We start from the raw sequence: 20,923 nt of genomic DNA on the forward strand, positions 1-20,923 counted from the left end.
TAATTTGAAGAACTTGAAGTTCATAAGTTTGATTCAATTGGTTTTAGGGGGTGATTCTTAGATTTAGCGTTGTTTCGGGCATTTTAAGGGTTTGATCGTATCCGTTTTATGATTTCAAACTTGTCGGTATGTTCGGGCGGGGCCCGGGGGCCCCGAGCGTCAATCAGACGAAGCTCGAGTGAAGTTGGAAAAATTGGAAAGGAGCTGAAGCTCCAACTATCTGTCATAACCGCACCTGCAGTTGGTCAGCCATAGGTGTGAGACCGCAGGTGCGGTTAACCCATTGCAGATGTGGCCAAGAGGGAGGAGTGCAGGAACCGCAGATGCGGCTCCTTCTCCGAAGGAGCGATTCTGCAGGAGCAGCCCAAAGACCACTGAAGCGGTCCCATCCCGCCTGGCTCAAATCCGCGATGTGGACCCTCTCTCGCATAAGTGAGACCACAGATGCGGTCCCCTAATCACAGGTGCGGAAATCGGTGAAGGCAGTGCCTTTATTTAATACGGGAATGTGTAATTTTTGACACATTTCCACCATTGTTTGGGCGATTTGGGAGCTTCCAAAGAGAGAAATTCCACCTAGCATCTTGAGGTAAGTTCATACCACTTATTTTGAGTTTAATACTTGAGTCTTGGGTAGATTAACACACAAAGATTATGGAAATAATATGGGGTTAGAGAAAAACCTAGGGTTTGGAAAAAAATTAGATTTAACCACGAAAGTTTTTATGAAATGAAGTAGAAATCATATATTACTGATCCTTAGGTTATAGAGAACAACTTTCTTCGAAAAATTTCAGAATCCGGGCACGTGGGCTCAGGTTCGAATTTTAGGAATCTTGTTTTTAGGGTTGGAAATTACTTTAGAAGTTAAAATGCGAACTCTTAAGCTTGTATTGACTAGTTCCTACCTCGTTTAATTAGTTTTGGATCGTTTGGCTCCAAATTAAGGGTTTGAGCATGTTCTTGATATTGGGAGTACGCATTGGAGCGAGGTTGAGTCTCCTTTCTAACCTTGTAAGAGGGAATTGTCCCCATAGATGAGTTAATCAATCATGTGTTGTTAATTGTGGGGACTACGTACGCACGAGGTGACGAGAGTCCATGCGTAGCTACTATTATGTTAATTGTCCGGGTAATTTAGGACCCGTATCATGCTATATTTGCAAATGTCTATATCCTTTCATGTTAATGAGATCACTTAGGACATGTTAGGGGTTGGAAATAAATGTATAAGAACGTATGCACTTACTTGATAACTCGTATGAATTTATTTGACTATGAATGCGCCTCATGTGCCTTCTTGATGATAATTGATATTTGTGGATCGGGCCGATTGCCTCGGTAGAAATAGATGCATCTACGGTCCGCGCCATTCGACCCTCTGGCAGTGCACATTTCCTTTTATATTGGACCGGGCCGTACGACCTCGGCATAATGTGCGCATGACATCTGTGTGAAATCTTATTCATGACTTACTCTGATAAATGCCTTGAATTAAAATTATATAAGACATGACTGAAATTGATATATATTGATCTATGTAAACTCTGAGCTTGTTATTTTGCCTATGTTATCCATGCTTCGTGAAATCTTAAATCATTATTGGTATTGACCTTAGTAAGTGTCATGTCGACCCCTCGTCACTACTTCTTCGACGTTAGACTGGATACTTACTGGGTACATGTTGTTTATGTACTCATACTACGCTCTGTACTTAATTGTACAAGATCTGAGACAGGTACATCTGGCTATCTGTCTGGTGTGCATTCTTGATAGAGTCCCGAGATTCCACGGTGAGCTGCTCTTTTCCTATGTTGTTCAGCATGATGGAGTCTCTCTGTACTTTTGGTTGTCTATTCTAGTTCGGACAGTAGGATAGATTTATTCTTTTGTGTATTCTACTAGATGCCTATATACTTGTGACACCAGGTCTTGGCACACACATTAGTAGACTATTCTTTTGGTTTGTATAATTATTATCGTACATTGCTGATTATCACTTTTTTTATTCAAATGAACCAACTGTCGGAACTGTTTCAGTAAAGTAAAACGAGAATTCACTAATATGTAGAGTTGGCTTGCCTGACAACGGTTTTGGGCGCCATCACGACCTGTAATGAAATTAGGTCATCAATACATGGTATCAGAGCACTAGGTTCACGTAGGTCTCACAAGTCATGGGAAAACCTAATAGAGTCTTGCGGATCGGTACGGAGATGTCTGTATTTATCTTCGAGAGGCTATAGGGTGTTAGGAAACTACTCTTTCTTCATTCCCTATCATGCAGTGGTTAGTATACTAAATGTCCCTCTTCTATTCTCTCATAGATGGTGAGGACACGCACGGTAGATGTTCCAGACCAGGGAGGAGCTGCTCCCCCCGTTGCTAGAGGCCGAGGTAGAGTTCGGGTGAGGGCACCGGCCCGAGGTAGGGGATGAGGGTGTCCCAGAGCAATCCCAGTAGCACTACCCTGGCGGACATCATGATAGCACCAGTTTTCAGGAGATCATGGGCCATATGCTGCGGTTCATGGACACCATGACTCAGGTTGGTTTATTTCCAGCGGATCTAGCCATATCACAGGCAGGAGGGGGAGCACAGACCCCTACTGCTCAAGATCCTAGACATGCAGCTGCAGTATATCAGACTCCGAGAGCACTACCCGCAGGTGGGGCTCAGCCAGTTGCTACAGGGGTACCCGAGCCCCTACCACTTGCGGATGGTGATCCGCAGAAGTTGTTGGACAGATGGACCAGGCTACACCCTCCTGTCATCGAGGGTAAGCGTCATGAGGATGCCCCGGATTTCATTGATAGGTGCAGGGACAGACTGCACAACATAAGAATATTGGAGTCGCATGGGGTTGACTTCACTACTTTTCAGCTGGAGGGTAGAGCCCGTAGATAGTGGCAGTCGTATGTTCTTGGCAGGCCCACAGGTTCTTCTCCCATCACTTGGAGTCAGTTCATACAGTTATTTCTTGACAGGTGTATCCCACCCTCTAAGAGGGAAGAGCTACGGTATCAGTTTGAGCAACTTGAGCAGGGTTAGATGTCTGTGACCGACTATGAGGCGAGGTTTTCTCAGTTATCCCACCATGCATTGATGATACTTCCTACTGATACGGAAAGGGTGAGGAGGTTCGTTGCAGGGCTGCATTATGGAATTAGGGCCAACATGGCCCGAGAGGTGGAGATGGGAACTTCTTATCAGCTAGTGGTGGAGATTGCTCGGAGGATCGAGGGCTACCATCTGAGAGGTAGGGAGCAGGTGCAGCAGGACAAGAGGGCTAGATTCTCCGGAGAGTTCAAAGGTGCCTCACCTAGGGGTAGAGGTCAGTTTGGGAGGGGTCAGCCCAGCAGGCCCCCATATTCAGCACCACCACTTGCTCGGGGTGCTCCAACGTGCCCCTATTTCAACGCCATGCTAGAGAGTTCTTATCGCCCGCCAGCTATTCAGGCTTCTTCTGGTGGGTATTCAGGTCCCCAGGGTTCTTCTGGTTCTTATTTCAGTGCTATGCCGGAGGGTTCATACCGTCTACCGGCTATTCAAGCTTCTTCCAGTGGGTTTACATGCCATCAGGGTCAACCATCGGGGCAGCATAAGGAGATACTGCCCCAGACTTCGGGGCAAGGCAGTGCAGTAGCGTCAGCAGCCCATGATCACAGCACCGGTTGCCCAGCCGCCTAGATGCGGGGGACAGACAGGTAGAGGCCGTCCTAGAGGTGCAGGCCAGACAGGGAGAGATCAGCCAGCTACTTCTCAGTCGGGTAGAGTCCAGCCAGCCGACGCTCCAGCCAGATTCTATGCTCCTCCGGCTAAACAAGATGCATTGGCCTCAGATGCCGTTGTCATATGTATTATTTCCGTCTGCGGTAGAGATGCTTTAGTGCTATTTGATCCAGGGTCTACCTATTCATATGTGTCACCTCTGTTTGCTCATTTCCTGGTTATTCCTCGTGAGCCTTTGGGCACTCTTGTTCATATGTCCATCCATGTGGGCGATTCTACGGTTGTGGATCTGGTCTACCGGTCATGTGTGATCACATTTTGCGATTCGAGACTAGAGATGATCTCCTGTTGCTTGACATGACCGACTTTGAGGTCATCCTAGGCATGGATTGGTTATCTCCATATCACGCCGTCCTAGAATTCCATGCCAAGACTGTTACATTAGCAATGGCAGGGTTGCCAAGGTTAGAGTGGAAGGGTTCCTCAGTTGATACATCTAGCCAGGTTATTTCTTTTCTTAAGGCTCGACATATGGTCGAGAAGGGGTGCTTAGCTTATCTAGCTTATGTTTGGGATACCACCGCAGAGTCTCCGAAGATTGATTCTATTCCAGTAGTCCGGGAGTTCGCCGATGTGTTTCCTTTTGACCTTCCTGGCATGCCACCAGATTGGGATATTGATTTCTGTATCGGTTTGGCTCCAGTACCCAGCCTATATCAATCCCACTGTACCATATGGCTCCAAAGGAGTTGAACCTCATGAATTTATCTTGAATCGAGATCTTTTGGCTCAACTTTATCCCAGTTTTGCCGAGGGAGAAACCCCATTTTTCACCTTGAATTGGTCAAAATATGCGGACTTTCTTACTTTTCGTAGAGGATTAGCTCCAGTAACTGGGGGTCTGTGGCTGACTGATATTGCCCATCACCATTTAGCTATTGCAATTCTTTTCCTGATAGTGGGTCACATGTATAGGACCAACTAGGGTATTGGTCATGGAATAAAAGATATTTTAGAAGCTCATAAAGGTCCATTTAATCCTATTACATTCAAAAGAAAAAAAGGAAATATGCAATGCAGAAATAGAAATTGAAAACAACCAGAAAGAGATGGACGAAAAAACCAAAGAAAAACAAAAATAACAAAAAAAATACAAACGAACAGATAATGAGCAAATTACTATTCGGGTGGGGACCACTTGTAAAGGCAAAAGAAACAGAAGAGATTATTATCTGGAGGAATTACATTCAGAAAATCAGTTTTTAGAAGACCAAGAATGGGATGAACACGACTAGCCAGAAGAACAGATTAATAATAATTAATAAATAAATTACGTAAGTAATAATAAAATTTTATGGCGGCGAATCGACTTAAAAGAGACTAAAAATTGCGGTGAATCGTCTGCTCAAAGACGGCAAGGAGCACCTTGATGAGTTGTTGGAAAAGGGGTTTGTTAGACCTAGTGTGTCACCTTGGGGTGCACCAATGTTGTTTGTGAAGAAGAAGGATGGTGCCACGCGGATGTGCATAGACTACCGCGAATTGAACAAGGCTACCATCAAGAATAAGTACCCGTTGCTGCTCATTGATGATTTGTTCGACCAGTTGTAGGGTGCTAGGGTGTTCTCTAAGATTGATTTGAGATCAAGGTACCATCAATTGAGGATTCGGGACTTAGATGTTCCGAAGACTACGTTCTGTACCAAATATGGCCATTATGAGTTTCTGGTGATGTCCTTTGGCTTGACTAATGCCTCAGCGTTTATGGACTTGATGAACAGGGTGTTCAGACCTTATATTGATTCCTTTGTCATCGTCTTCATTGACGACATTTTGATATACTCACGTAGCCTGGGGGAGCACGAGCAGCATTTGATAGTAGTGTTTCAGACCTTGTGGGAGCAGAAGCTATATGCTAAGTTCTCAAAGTGTGAGTTTTGGCTAGAGTTAGTGGCATTCTTGGGCCATATTGTGTCAGGAGAGGGTATTAAGGTGGATCCCAAGAAGATTGAGGCAGTTCAGATATGGCCACGTCCTACTTCAGTGATCGAGATCAGGAGTTTCCTAGGGTTGGGAGGTTATCATCGGTGATTCGTGCAGGGTTTTTCATCTATTGCATCACCTCTGACTAGATGACCCAGAAGGGTGCTCCCTTCCGCTGGTTTGATGATTGTTAGACGAGCTTTCAGAAGCTCAAGACGTCTTTGACTACAACACCAGTTCTTTTGTTGCCTTCCGGTTCAGGGATGTATACGGTATATTACAATGCTTCACGCATTGGTTTGGGTTGTGTATTGAGGCAAGAGGGGCGAGTTATTGCATATGCTTCGCGTCAGCTGAAGATTCATGAGAAGAATTATCCTGTGAACGACCTAGAGTTGGCTGCAATTGTTCATGCTCTTAAGATATGGAGGCATTACTTGTATGGGGCGTCATGTGAGGTTTACACTGATCATCGCAGCTTACAGCACTTGTTCAAGCAGAGGGATTTTAACTTGTGGCAGCGTAGATGGCTTGAGATACTGAAGGACTAGGACATCACCATTCTTTATCATCCGGGCAGGGCAAATGTGGTCGCAGATGCCTTACACAGGAAAGCAGAGAGTATGGGTAGCTTGGCATTCATTCCAACAGAGGAGAGGCCACTAGCCTTGGACATTCAGTCCTTGGCTAACAGACTCGTGAGGTTGGATATTTTAGAGCCCAACCGAGTCCTTGCGTGTGTTGTTGCCCAGTCTTCATTATTGGGTCAGATCAAGGCCCGGCAGTTCGATGATCCGCATTTGGCAATTCTCAGAGAGACGGTGCTATAGGGTAGTGCCAAGGAGGTTTCTATTGGCGAGGATGGTGTTTTGCGACTCCACGGTCGCCTATGTGTTCCTAATGTTGACGTTCTGAGGGAGAGAATTCTGGAAGAGGCACACAATTTGCGGTATTCCATTCATTTGGGTGCCACAAAGATGTATCGTGACTTGAGGCAGCATTATTGGTGGCAGAGGATGAAGAAAGACTTAGTGGAGTATGTGGCCAAATGTTTGAATTTCCAGCAGGTTAAGTATGAACACCAAAGGCCAGGTGGCCTACTTCAGCGGATGCCTATCCCTGAGTCAAAGTGGGAGCGCATTACTATGGACTTCGTAGTTGGGTTGCCCCAGACCTTGCAAAAATTTGATGCAGTGTGGGTCATTGTTGACAGGTTGACCAAGTCGGCACACTCTATTCCGATTGTGACTTCTTGGACTTCAGAGAGGTTGGCTCAGATTTACATTTGGGAGATAGTCTGGTTGCACGGTGTGCCTGTTTCCATCGTATCAGATAAAGGTATTCAGTTCACTTCCCATTTCTGGAGAGCCGTTCAGAGTGAGTTGGGGACCCACGTGGAGCTCAGTACAGCATTTCATCCTCAGACCGATGGACAGTCGAGCGGACAGTTTAGATTTTGGAGGACATGCTTAGGGCATGTGTGATTGACTTTGGAGGACGTGGGATCAGTTCTTGCCTTTGGCCGAGTTTACTTACAACAATAGTTATCAGTCCAGCATCGAGATGGCCCCATTTGAGGCTTTATACGGTCAGAGATGTCGTTCCCCTATCGGGTGGTTTGAGCCCGGAGAGGCTAAGTTGTATTGTACAGATTTGGTGAAAGATGCCTTGGATAAGGTGAAGTTGATTCAAGAAAGAATTCGCATAGCATAGTCCAGACAGAAGAGTTACGCGGATCAGAAGGCGCGTGATCTATCATTCATGGTCGGCGAGAAAGTCCTCTTGAAAGTCTCGCCGATGAAGAGTGTCATGAGATCCGGGAAGAAAAGCAAGTTGAGCCCAAGGTTTATTGGCCCATTTGAGGTGTTGAAGTGAGTTGGGGAGGTTGCATATGGGCTTGCTTTACCTCCCAGCTTATCGGGAGTCCATCCAGTTTTTCATGTGTCTATGCTTCGGAGGTATCACGCTGACTGGTCTTATCTGTTAGACTTTAGCATTATTCAGCTAGACGAGAGATTGGGCTACGAGGAGGAGCCAGTTGCCATTATTGATAGCCAGGAGCGCCAGTTGAGATCCAAGAGGGTTTCTGCAGTAAAGGTCCAGTAGAGGGGCCAACCAGTCGAGGAGGCAACATGGGAGTCCGAGGAGGACACGCAGAGCAGATATCCACGCTTATTCGGCACTTCAGGTATGAATCTAAACCCGTTCGAGGACGAACGTTTGTTAGAGAGGTGGAGAATGTAACGACCCGACTGGTCGTTTTGCTTTTTAGAACCCCATTCCCCTAAATAATACTTCTCGTACTTGCTTTACTGATTTATAACTTGCGGAAATGGTTGGTTCGAGACTTGGAAGAGTTTGGGTTGAAATCAGAACACTTGGTTCCTTAAGGTTGGCTTAAAAGGCCAAGTTTGACTTTGGTCAACGTTTTGAGTAAACGACCTTGGAATCCAGATTTGAAGATTCCAACAGGTTCGTATGGTGATTTCGTAGTTGGGCGTACGTCCGGATCGGGTTTTGGATGACCCAAGAGCGTTTTGGTGCCTAATAGTGAAAGTTGATTCCTTAATGATTTTGAAGTTCTTAAATATTTGGTTTGGAGCGGGTTTTTGTTTTATCGAGGTCCGAACGGAGTTCTGATACCGGGAATAGATCCGTATTGCCATTTAAGACTTGCACGCAAAATTTGGTGTCAATCCGAGTAGTATCAGTATGTTTCGTTGCGTTGGAAGTAATTTGAAGAACTTGAAGTTCATAAGTTTGATTCAATTGGTTTTAGGGGGTGATTCATAGATTTAGCGTTGTTCGGGCATTTTAAGGGTTTGATCGTGTCCGTTTCATGATTTCAAACTTGTCGGTATGTTCGGGCGGGGCCCGGGGGCCCCGAGCGTCAATCAGACGAAGCTCGAGTGAAGTTGGAAAAATTGGAAAGGAGCTGAAGCTCCAACTATCTGTCATAACCGCACCTGCAGTTGGTCAGCCATAGGTGTGAGACCGCAGGTGCGGTTAACCCATCGCAGATGCGGCCAAGAGGGAGGAGCGCAGGAACCGCAGATGCGGATCCTTCTCCGAAGGAGCGATTCCGCAGGAGCAGCCCAAAGACCACTGAAGCGGTCCCATCCCGCCTGGCCCAAATCCGCAGATGTGGACCCTCTCTCGCATAAGTGAGACCGTAGATGTGGTCCCCTAATCACAGGTGCGGAAATCGGTGAAGGCAGTGCCTTTATTTAATACGGGAATGTGTAATTTTTGACACATTTCCACCATTGTTTGAGCGATTTGGGAGCTTCCAAAGAGAGAAATTCCACCTAGCATCTTGAGGTAAGTTCATACCACTTATTTTGAGTTTAATACTTGAGTCTTGGGTAGATTAACACACAAAGATTATGGAAATAATATGGGGTTAGAGAAAAACCTAGGGTTTGGAAAAAAATTAGATTTAACCACGAAAGTTTTTATGAACTGAAGTAGAAATCATATATTACTGATCCTTAGGTTATAGAGAACAACTTTCTTCGAAAAATTTCAGAATCCGGGCACGTGGGCCCAGGTTCGAATTTTAGGAATCTTGTTTTTAGGGTTGGAAAATTACTTTAGTAGTTAAAATGCGAACTCTTGAGCTTGTATTGACTAGTTCCTACCTCGTTTAATTAGTTTTTGATCGTTCGGCTCCAAATTAAAGGTTTGAGCACGTTCTTGATATTGGGAGTACGCATTGGAGCAAGGTTGAGTCTCCTTTCTAGCCTTGTAAGAGGGAATTGTCCCCATAGGTGAGTTAATCAATCATGTGTTGTTAATTGTGGGGACTACGTACGCACGAGGTGACGACAGTCCATGCGTAGCTACTATTATGTTAATTTTTCGGGTAATTTAGGACCCGTATCATGCTATATTTGCAAATGTCTATATCCTTTCATGTTAATGAGATCACTTAGGACATGTTAGGGGTTGGAAATAAATGTATAAGAATGTATGCACTTACTTGATAACTTGTATGAATTTATTTGACTATGAATGCGCCTCATGTGCCTTCTTGATGATAATTGATATTTGTGGATCGGGCCGATTGCCTCGGTAGAAATAGATGCATCTATGGTTCGTGCCATTCGACCCTCTGGCAGTGCACATTTCCTTTTATGTTGGACCGGGTCGTACGACCTCAGCATAATGTACACATTACATCTATGTGAAATCTTATTTATGACTTACTCTGATAGATGCCTTGAATTGAAATTACATAAGACATGACTGAAACTGATATATATTGATCTCTGTAAACTCTGAGTTTGTTATTTTGCCTATGTTATCCATGCTTAGTGAAATCTTAAATCATTTTTGGTATTGACCTTAGTAAGTGTCATGTCGACCACTCGTCACTACTTCTTCGAGGTTAGACTCGATAATTACTGGGTGCATGTTGTTTATGTACTCATACTACGCTCTGTACTTAATTGTACAGGATCTCAAGCAGGAACATCTGGCTATCAGTGTGGTGCGCATTCTTGATAGAGTCTCGAGATTCCACGGTAAGCTGCTATTTTCCTATGCCGTTCAGTAGGAGTCTCTCTATACTTTTGGTTGTCTATTCTAGTTCAGACAGTAGGATAGATTTATTTATTTGTGTATTCTACTAGATGCCCATATACTTGTGACACCAGGTCTTGGCACACACATTAGTAGACTATTCTTTTGGTTTGTATAATTATTATCGTACGTTGCTGATTATCACTTATTTTTTATTCAAATGAACAAATTGTCGGAACTATTTTGGTAAAGTAAAACGAGAATTCACTAATATGTATAGTTGGCTTGCCTGACAACGGTGTTGGGCGCCATCACGACCTGTAATGAAATTGGGTCGTGACATGGGCGGATTGTGATTGTGAGCTTGTGAGCACGCCGTGTGGATTGTGATTGTGAGCCTGTGACCATGCAAGGCGGATAGTGATAGTGAGCCTGTGACTATGCCGGGCGGATTGTGATTTTGGCACGTGAGTTGTCTGTGTGGTTGTGATTTGAAGTGTGGGCACAAGGTGTCGTCAGTATACGTTGATGGGTTGAGACCCGTGACTTGTGACTATGAGATGAAATATCACTGAGTGATTTCGTTGTGGAATTTGAGTACGGTTGATTAATTGGTTGTCCTATGTGTTTTCTTAATTTGTTTCAATAATACTTCAGGTCGTTCTTATTGCTTTACTGTTTATATCACTTGTTGATTCTCGTTGCCATTCAATGATTTCTGCTTTCCATTATTAGCTTTATACTTCTATACAACACAGGTTATTTCGTCTAGTGAGTGTCTTTACTTGTACCTCGTAATTACTCCACTGAGGTTAGTCTTGATACTTACTAGGTACCGAACGTGGTGTACTTATACTACACTTCTGCACATTTTTGTGCAGAGCCAGGTATTGGAGATGTTAGACTCGAGCAGAGTTATCTTGTTGATCGCGAGGATTCAAGGTAGAGATGCTTGGTCATCGTAGTCCCTTGGAGTCCTTTCCTTATATTGTACTGTCAATTTATCTTTTGAAGAATATTGTATTTCGATCCTTGAGATCATTCCATGTATTCAGCTAGAGTTTGTGATTCTATATCACCAGTCTTGGAAAGTTATTATGATTACTTGGCTTATTTCTGCTTTTGTTTCGGTACTTATATTATGCTATGCTACTATGCTTTAAGTTATCATTGTCAACAAAAAAATCTGGCTTTATTGTTATAGTAATCGGCTTACCTAGTCTTAGAGACTAAGTTTCATCAGGACGCATGTGGTGAAATTTTGGGTCGCGACACATGCCTGCTTGAGAAATAGAATTATCCGATTCAATACTTAGTAATCTAACTACAACAGACAACTTGCAATGCGTTGCGACTTCATAAAGCGGATAACTAGCTTCCTCTAACTATTTGAAGAAGCTATTAGCCTCATCATTTGGTTCGGATTGAGCCCAGGGAACATCTCAAAAGCATCCCTCATCATTTTATTAAATCTAGAATTTTCAACATTAATATTCTCCGCTATGAGACTACCTTCTTCACCACCAAATTAGTTTCTGAAAAAATAAACATCATCTACACTAGCATGACTCTTCCCATGCACAGTCCACACATAATAATTTTCCATAAACCCCTTCTTATATAAATGAACATTAACAATATGGGGCCCCAGTAAATTAAGACACATGCATTTCACATAGAGGCACCTAATGGTCCCTTCGATAAGGAAATCATCAAGTGTCTTTGCCTTAGCAATAAAGCTAGCAACCCTTCCTTTAAATTATCCCGCAATCCCGTACAATTCGAATGATTCCTATCATACATCCATCTACGATGCCCAAATTCTCATCTACACATTGAAGAGAATTAGAAGTTGAAATATATTTATGTTATTTACACTAACTAATAAAGTTTATTATATTATCTAAATAGTTTTATAATATATTCTAATGTAATATGATATTTATTTTTCTTATTTAGTAATCTAAAAATGAGTTTTGCATTTATACAAATTCATTAGTAAACTAAAAGGCAATCTTAAACTTAATTAAATTTCAAATTAATGAATTTTCTAATATTTAATCAACTTTAATTTTACAATTATTTACTTCACTATTGTTAAAATCATACTAGCTACATCACATTTCAGAACCCACGGGCTTCATTGTTATCAAACAAAAGAAATAGTCGTAATTAACAAATATTTAAACTATTTAAACATAAAAAAATTAAAGAATTAAAATAGCACAAAAAAATTAAGGTATTTAATTTAAAGAGCATAATTTTTTTAATACAAAGTAAAAGGAATACAAATATTTGGGATCTGCAATAACAATTATGCAAAAAAAATGTCTAATCTACAGCAACAATTTAATAATTTACCAATTAAATTCTAACAATGTAACTGATTTTCCTAGCAATTAAGCCATAGAAAAACTCCCAAAATATTCAAACTAACCTTGCTATGAGGAAAACTACAGCTGGGCGAGGTGAACATGGTGGTAGCCTACAACCCAACGCTTGTGGAGATGGAGAATTATGCTGCTACAAAAAAAAAAGAGGGTGTACCAACTTATCTCGTCTTTAAGCTTAGGTTTTTGCTATGTTTGAGTGATAAAATCATGTGTTTAATATCATTTACTTCTATGTTACAGGTTCTATGTGATTTAGAAGTGATCTTGAAGAAACCAAGTGAAACGAGTCAAAAAGAAGCTGAAAAGAAGAAAATCTGGAAAATGGCTTCAGTTGTCACAAATGCGACAGGGACTTGGGAAATGCAAACAAAACAACGCTCGCAGTTGCGAGAAATGCATCGCAATTGTGAAGTAAGCCCAGTCAAGTGATGTTCGCAAACGCGAAGTCAAACCAGGCAGTCAATCTTCGCAAATGCAAAGTCTTGATCGCAAATGCGATGGTCAACAGGATAGTCAAAGTTCGCAATTGCGAACTTTGTTCGCAAATGCGAAGATCGCGCTTCAGTTTTGGGAAATTCTGTAATTTCACATTTTTTTTGCCCCAAACCATTTAATACCCGACTTAGCTCATTTGTAAAAGATCTTTTGGCTTATTTTCGGTCTTAGGACTAGAGAGAACAAGGTTGGAAGCTAGGGTTTATGCACTTACACTTGGATTTTGAAGATTGTGGTTAAGAATTTCTTACTCCTTTGTACTCATTTCTTCATTTTCTTGCTTTGTATTGAATATCTAAGTGTGTAGTATTTATTTCAACACTTGAATCTTGTTTATGGAAATAATCATATTTAAAGTGTGGATTAAATACCTTGTTGTGCTTATGTATTGAATAATTTTTTATCTTTTATATAGTAAGTTATTATTACTTTAATTATTATTGTTCTTTAATGTTTCCAAAGGGATTAGCTAACCCTAGGACTCGCCCATTAACTTCGAATTAATTTTGGGAAAGATTATTTGGGGTTGGGAAAGATTAATTAACAAGAACTTGAGGCTTTAACCCTCATTTTATAGATTCTACCTAGGGATAGGATTGAAATACTTGTAGCCATATCCGGGTGTGCTTAATCTCCTAATTATTTTAGGGATAACTCAATTAGGAAATCTTGTTAGTCTTTGGAAGAAGCTAACATAGAATTATTGCCGGTGGCTAATTAACATAAAATTGCTCATATTTGTAAAATCGTGAAATACATTGGATAGTTACTTGAGTGTAATTCCCAATGCATCAATACTTGTAGCCATTGAACATTTTACTTGATTTCTAGGTTAGTTTACATTTCCTCATTTCGGTATAAACATTTTCTAAAACCAATTCTAAGTGTTTGGCATTGCATAACAAGTGATAATTCTCTTACATTCCTAATGTGACGACCCGACCCGTCGTCACGTGAGTTACCTCCCCGTTTCCCCCATGTTATGCTTCTTCATGTTTCATTATCAGTATTTGATGTGTTAGAGTGGGTTTGGAATGGTTTTGATAAGAAATGGGACACTTAGTCTCTTTTAAGAAGGCTTAAGTTGGAAAAGTCAACCGGATGTTGACTTTTGTGTTAGAGGGCTCGGATTTGAATTCCGATGATTTGGTTAGCTTCGGGGGATGATTTGTGACTTAGGAGTGCGATCGGAATTGATTTTGGAGGTTCGGTGTAGAATTAGGCTTGAATTGGCGAAGTTAGTATTTTGGCGAATTCCGATTGGTAGGTGAGATTTTGATCTGGGGGTCGGAATGAGATTTCGAGAGTTGCAGTAGCTTCGTTAGGTGATTTGGGATGTGCGTGCAAAATTTCAGGTCATTCGGAGGTGTTTTGGTTGGGTTTTTGATCGAATGCGTGTTTTGGAAGTTTTGGAAGAACTTAGGCTTGAATTCGATGAAAAATGATGGTTTTAGCGTTGTTTGAGGTGTTTTGAGGATTGGAGCAAGTTTGAATAATGTTTTAAGATGTGTTGGTACCTTTGGTTGAGGTCCTGGGGGCCTCGGGAAGATTTCGGATGGTTAACAGGATGAAAATTGAAGTTGGAGATTGCAGGTTCATATCTGGTATCTGGTATCTGGTATTTTCACTTCTGTGGAAATGGACCGCAGAAGCGGTCACGCAGAGGCGAAGGGAGGATCGCAGAAGCGACTTTTGGGCCTGGTGTTGTTTTCGCAAAAGCGATTAGGGAAGCCGCATCTGCGAAGCCGCAGATGCGGAAGAGAGACCGCAGAAGCGGTTTTGGATTTTTAGAAGATTCCGCAGAAGCGGAAAAATAACCACAGATGCGGTAGTCGCAGAAGCGACAAAGGACCGCAGAAGCGGAAATAACTGATCAGAAGTGGGTTTTAATCCCTTCGCGAAATTTTGCAGAAAATATATTTTTAACTTCGGACTTGGGGTGTTCTTGAGCGATTTTGAAGAGGAAATTCAAGGACTTCGATGAGGTAAGCATTCTTGGACTTAGAACACATTTTTATCATGCAAATACATGGAATTACACTGAAAACTCAAGCAATTAAGGTTAAAAATGGTGGTTTAGGGCTTGAAACCTAAGAGAACAAAAATGGGAATTTGAGGGGTCATTTGGACTCCGATTTAGGTGGTCTTTATATGTATAGACTCGTGGCGAGACGAGGAATCCGGTGATGTGAATTTCGTAATTTTTCGAGAAGTGGGCCCGGGGCTCGGGTTTTGCCAACTTCGTGATTTTCGATGTTTTTCGTGTCTTTTCGATTGGGTTATATTCCCTTAGCATATTGTGACGTATTCGTTGTGGTTTTGGTCAGACTCGACGCGCGAAGAGGTGAATTCGAAAGGCAAGGGTATAGCAAGCTAGGACTTTGGCCGGCTTGAGGTTAGTAATAAATGTAAATGTTGTGTTGAGGGTTTGAAACCCCGAATTTGCACAACATAGTGCTATGTGAGGTGACTTGCACGCCGGATAACGGGCGTGGGGTAGAGCACCGTCAGGGACTGTGACTTGGTCCGTCCCGAATAAAAAAATTACTACCTATTTGTTTGTAGTTTCGTGATATCCTTATAAAAATGGATTAATTGTCATAATTGGGCTTCGTGCCAACTACTTGAATCCTTCAGGGATTATTTTAATGGTTCTTACCATATTTATAAATATTAAACTCAGTGCTAGTATTTAATACTGTTTTGCAAACTCAGCCACCTTTTCTCAAAACTTGGAACTTAAATAATATTTTTAATGAAGTTTAAGCTGAATATTTTTATACTGTTGTGTGATTTTTGGACTGATTATGGGATTGGGCTGCGCGCCGCAGTGGTTTAATAATGATATTGATATGAGGCCAAGGGCCTGTTCGATGCCACGAGATGGCTTATTATTGCGCTTGGGCCGTAAGGGGCCCCTCCCGGAGTCTGCACACCCCCAGTGAGTACCGTCGACGTTAAATAAATGGAGCGGGCTGCACGGCCGCAGCGGGGTACTGGAGGTACCGGTTTATGTGTTGCATTGCATACTTGATTGCCATTTACTTTTTCATCTGTTGTGATATCTCTATAATTGTTTTCATTAGTTTATTGAGTTGATATTATTTAGATTGAGCCGTTGTAATTATAGCTTACTTTGTGCCTGTCCAGGATTTCTTACTCTCAACCCTTATTTATGTTTATTACTTTCTGGGTTGGAAGTACTCACAATACTCCCTGCACCTCGTGTGCAGATTCAGGTACACCACAGGGTGAGTGAGGACTTGTTTAGCGGAGCAACATTTATCCGAGAGTATCGAGGTAGTTGCATGGCGTTCGCAGCCTTGATCTCTCCCATCCATCTTATCCTTTTATTCGTTTTTTTTTTCTAGACAGACTTGTGATAGGTGAATATTCCGTTTTAGAGGCTCATGTTCGTGACACCAGATCTGTGGGCTATTTAGTATTTTATCTTGGGTTTTTCGAATGTTAGAAATTATTTCAGAGATTCCGCATTTAAATTTCTGTTTTTACTTGTGAATATTCATTTATCCACCTAGGTTATTTGGTCAAGGTTGTTTAAATGGTCGGGCTTGCCTAGCAGTGTGTTGGGCGCCATCACGACCGGGGTTGGGGTCGTGACAAGGTGGTATCAGAGCTTAGGTTACTTGGTCTCGCGAGTCATAAGCCGGTTTAGTAGAGTCTCGTGGATCGGTACGGAGACGTCTGTACTTATCCTCGAGAGGCTACAGAACCTTTAGGAAAACTTCACATTCTTAATTCTTATCGTGCGTCCTTGATTCATCTTGAAAAGGAACTCTTGAAATTCACTCCACGTGTTCGTACGTGCGCGTGAGCGCTCAATATCAGAGGTGCCTAAATAGCTTGTGATTCCTTGATCGAGGGGTGAGACGTGATCTTTGTGAGTTGATGTCGGGCCAGTTGGGTGGACTTGAGGCCGGATTTTGCTTATGGCTTGAGCACCAAGATGATGATTATGTGAGCTGTGTTTTTGAACTTATACATTCGATATTGTCCCTATTAGCGGGAATGACAGCCGGATAGCTATATGATGAGTATGTTAGAACTGCGAGATGTATCTACGCGACCTGGAAGCGATGAGGAAGGTCTACTGGATGATAGAATAACTATTAGGTGTTTGAATTTCCATCGTGATTCGAGGTATAGCTCCGAGTTATGGGCGTGTGAAGAATCTTTTCAAGATCCTAGTTGGGAGTGAAGTAAGTTGCATGTTACGGTATGAGTTCAGACTAAGGAAGACCAAGTACCTGTGTAATGTGTATAATGGTGGAAGACATACAGAAATGTTATATTGAGGCGAAAACAGGTGGGTTATCTCCCGCGGAGTGTTCTAAAGTGGTGTGATCCTTATGTGTATGTTAGGATATCTCATTTACAAGTAAAGAAAATGTGTTGAAATCTAAATTGGTCGCTTAGGGAGTGGGTGTATCTGTCGCGAAGGTGAAGGTGAGAATTGTAGAAGAGTTAAATTCTAACTGATCTATGATTTCACAAGCCTATAGAGGATTTGAGTTAATCTCACTATGATATCATGACAGCAATAGAGTACATGCGTAGGATTTATTGAGTGCGTTTTGATCTATGGCTTCGAGCCAAGTTGGGGAGTTTGCTATTGATTAAGTTTATTGCACGGCTAGGTGCTATGTTCGTTCCAGTTTGAGGCGCGTTGGTGAGTTAGTTGTGGCTTGCGGAGATTGGGGTCGAGGATAGCTGTGAAGGAATTTATTTTTATTTTCAAAGGTTATACGGTACCTCGTATGTGTGTGAGAATCACAGAATTTGTTAAGTTGCTGCTAGTAAAGGGCGCTCGGTGTATAGAGTAGGGAGATGCGTGCTTGTAATGTGACGAGGTCATATCTTGCGGTGTCGGAGTGCTAACGAGGCACGGGTGGTTCTGTTCATTTGACCAGGCTAAATGCAGTTAAATAGAGTAAATGACTCTCGAGAATGGTACTAATGTGGTCGAGATTCTACATGTGACAATTGGGTATCTTGAATTTGTATATGTGATTAGAACTGAGTCTCCATTGGGAGAGGTCAAGATGTGTAATTTTTCTATGTCAATTATGGGCTCCTATGTAGCACTATCAGGAAGGTGCAAGTAATGGTTCGGAATTCGTAGAATGTTCTAGGATGTTTTGATTTGCGATGTAGCAGTTGGAAGGTACGAAATGGTTCGTGGGATGTGAGACAGCATGGTCTCGTGATTCAAAGTCACTCGGGATGAGTGCGGATGGATGGTGTTATATGTTGAATGCAGTTACTATTATTTCTAGGGCAATCAGGGTAAGTCGAAAGAAGATGGATTGGTTAGCCAAATATCTGTTGGCATATCGGTGGTAGAGATCAATTCCTTCAGCATGATCAGGTTACGCGTGTGATTTGCGGCGGTTCAGGTGAGGCCTGTCGTCCGCCGTAAACGATGTTATTCGAGAGTACTCCATTATTATGGGTCTGTGACGTGTAGGCGGATCCCGAAAGGGTTATGGTGGGTTAGACCACTACTTAGAGATTTGCATATTCTACGGTTATGAGAATTCACCTGTGTGTTGCTATGGTTCTCCTGAAGTGAGTTAAGTGGGAAGTTTTATATGATGAAGTGTTAATCTAACAATGGTTCCGAAGTTGTGATGAAGAGCGTGTCCTATCGTATGTGGGCATGTTGGGTGCAATGAGTGGTATGGAATTTGAAGTGAAGATAGAGGTAACAGCTCGGTATGGACAAGGATGTCACGAGCTCGGATGAGCAGGGAAGTAGTTTCGACGTTTAAGGTAAGTCGGTATTGTCTTCAGCATCACCTGAGAACGGTGTTTTGTGAAAAGGCTTTGCATCCTGTTTGATAATTCCTGATCGCTTTTCAGCGTTAGTGCGGCCGATGGTTTGGAGGTACGACCCAGTTATCTGTAATGGTAGGTTGTGGGAGGGTGTCCCACAGGAAGAGTGTGTAAGTATGGCAGTTAGTCACTTGATTTATTGGAGACTTGAACCAAGTATGAAGGTTGTGTTAATATCGTTGAATTGAGAATATATGCCCGGAGGGCACTCAGTCTATTGAGTTGTGGACTACGGATGATTCCTCCGACTGTGATGGATGTTCCTATGTGTTACGAGCGAAAGATGAGTTGTTAGGGACCTTTGAAAGGTAATTAACCTAGTTCAGTGCGAGCAGGATCAGCTTGAGGTCGGCGGATGGATTCAAATGTGAATATGGTCTCTATGTCAGGCCAAACGGGTTCATTTCAGTGATGCGCTCCTTATGGAGGAAGAGTCAGGGGGTTATTCCGTTGTCAGATATTTTATGCAGTGATACACTATGCCGTGTGGGTTTTGAGACGGTTTGAGAAAATGCTTATGTGTTGAGGATTCGTGTAGAAATGATGTTCATGAGCAAGATGGCTCTCGAGATTCAGATTGTACATCGCACCTCAGTTGAGCTTGAGTTTTGGTAGCTTATAGCGCTATATGTCCCCTCAGGGACGGTATTGTGCACTTAGCATACTTGTGACCGAAATTCGGTATTTTATATTAATGAGCAATTTAGCTTGATGTACACCTCTTTAGGTGAGTGTTATGTGTGGATCGGGTGGCACGCCGCCATGAGTGTGTTATTTGGATCGGGTTGCGCGCCGCAACAGTATGATATTGAGCATGGTTTTCTATATGCTATTTTTGTATGCCTTGCTTCTTATTTTTCTAAGGAGAGCACATAGTAGTGTGTGAGTTAGGCAGTTCCTTTCAGAGTTCTTTTTCTTTTTGTACCGCGTTCGTATCGGTAGCCTATCGGCGCTTTGTGGCATCATATGAGACTTTTAATTATGTCTGGGGTGGCTTATTGCCCGAGCAGTTCGTACTGGGTGAGACGAGATTATTGAATTCGATCTCAGTGCAATCTGAGCAGATGAAGTATATTAAGGGGGCTAAGACCATTATTTGGTTCAGAATGAGGTGATAGTTCTTGCCAGAAGTATAGACCCAATGAATGGTTGGTTCGGCAGTGTCATGAATTCATACAGATCTCATCCATCGTGTCGGTATTGGAAGAATTTTAACAAGACCTATGTAGGTCATACAGAGCATGGGATGTGTAATGATTCTCTTTGGCTCCAGACATCAATTGAGCATGGTTGTCGATTTCAAGCATAGTGACTAGAGGTGTTCCAGGTGGAAGTAGTATTTAGACAGGATCGCGCGTTGCAACAAAGCCGTGTGGAAACATGACCTTGCGGGTCAAACTTGTGTGTTCTATTTTATAATGTGAGACAGGGTCTCAGCCTTGTGTTGTGGCAGTTCTGATGAGCTTGAGGTACCGCTATTTCATTTGAGTCATTTTCATGATTTGAGTATGTTCAGACCGTTTCTTATTGGTACGCGTATTATGCAAGTTGTGGCTTAGGCCGGTATTGAGGTGTCATATCACCAGAGTGGTGTGTTGAATTTGAGGATCGTTGGGGTCACTAATGAATACGAACGGATTCGATTTCAGTATGTTGGAAGGGTAATGTCGAGCTTCGACTCAAAAAAAATAAAATTTGATGTAGTATTTGCCAAAGGAGAAGTGGTTTCATGAATGGTTGATCTGAGAAATGGTGATGGCTTACTGCGCGTTTTAGTTAACAGTTGCAGTATATGTAAAGGTGTTGGAATGAGACTTTGGCTAATAAGAGATTTCTATTGGTACTTGGCTGTTGTGGGCAGTTGCTGTGAATGGGAGTTATCGTTGCGTGTGTTTGAGTTATTGGTATATCATATAATTGCACCCGAGGTTGCAGGCATG

Source organism: Nicotiana attenuata, unplaced genomic scaffold (assembly GCF_001879085.1).
Source record: "Nicotiana attenuata strain UT unplaced genomic scaffold, NIATTr2, whole genome shotgun sequence".
Lineage (NCBI taxonomy): Eukaryota > Viridiplantae > Streptophyta > Magnoliopsida > Solanales > Solanaceae > Nicotiana > Nicotiana attenuata.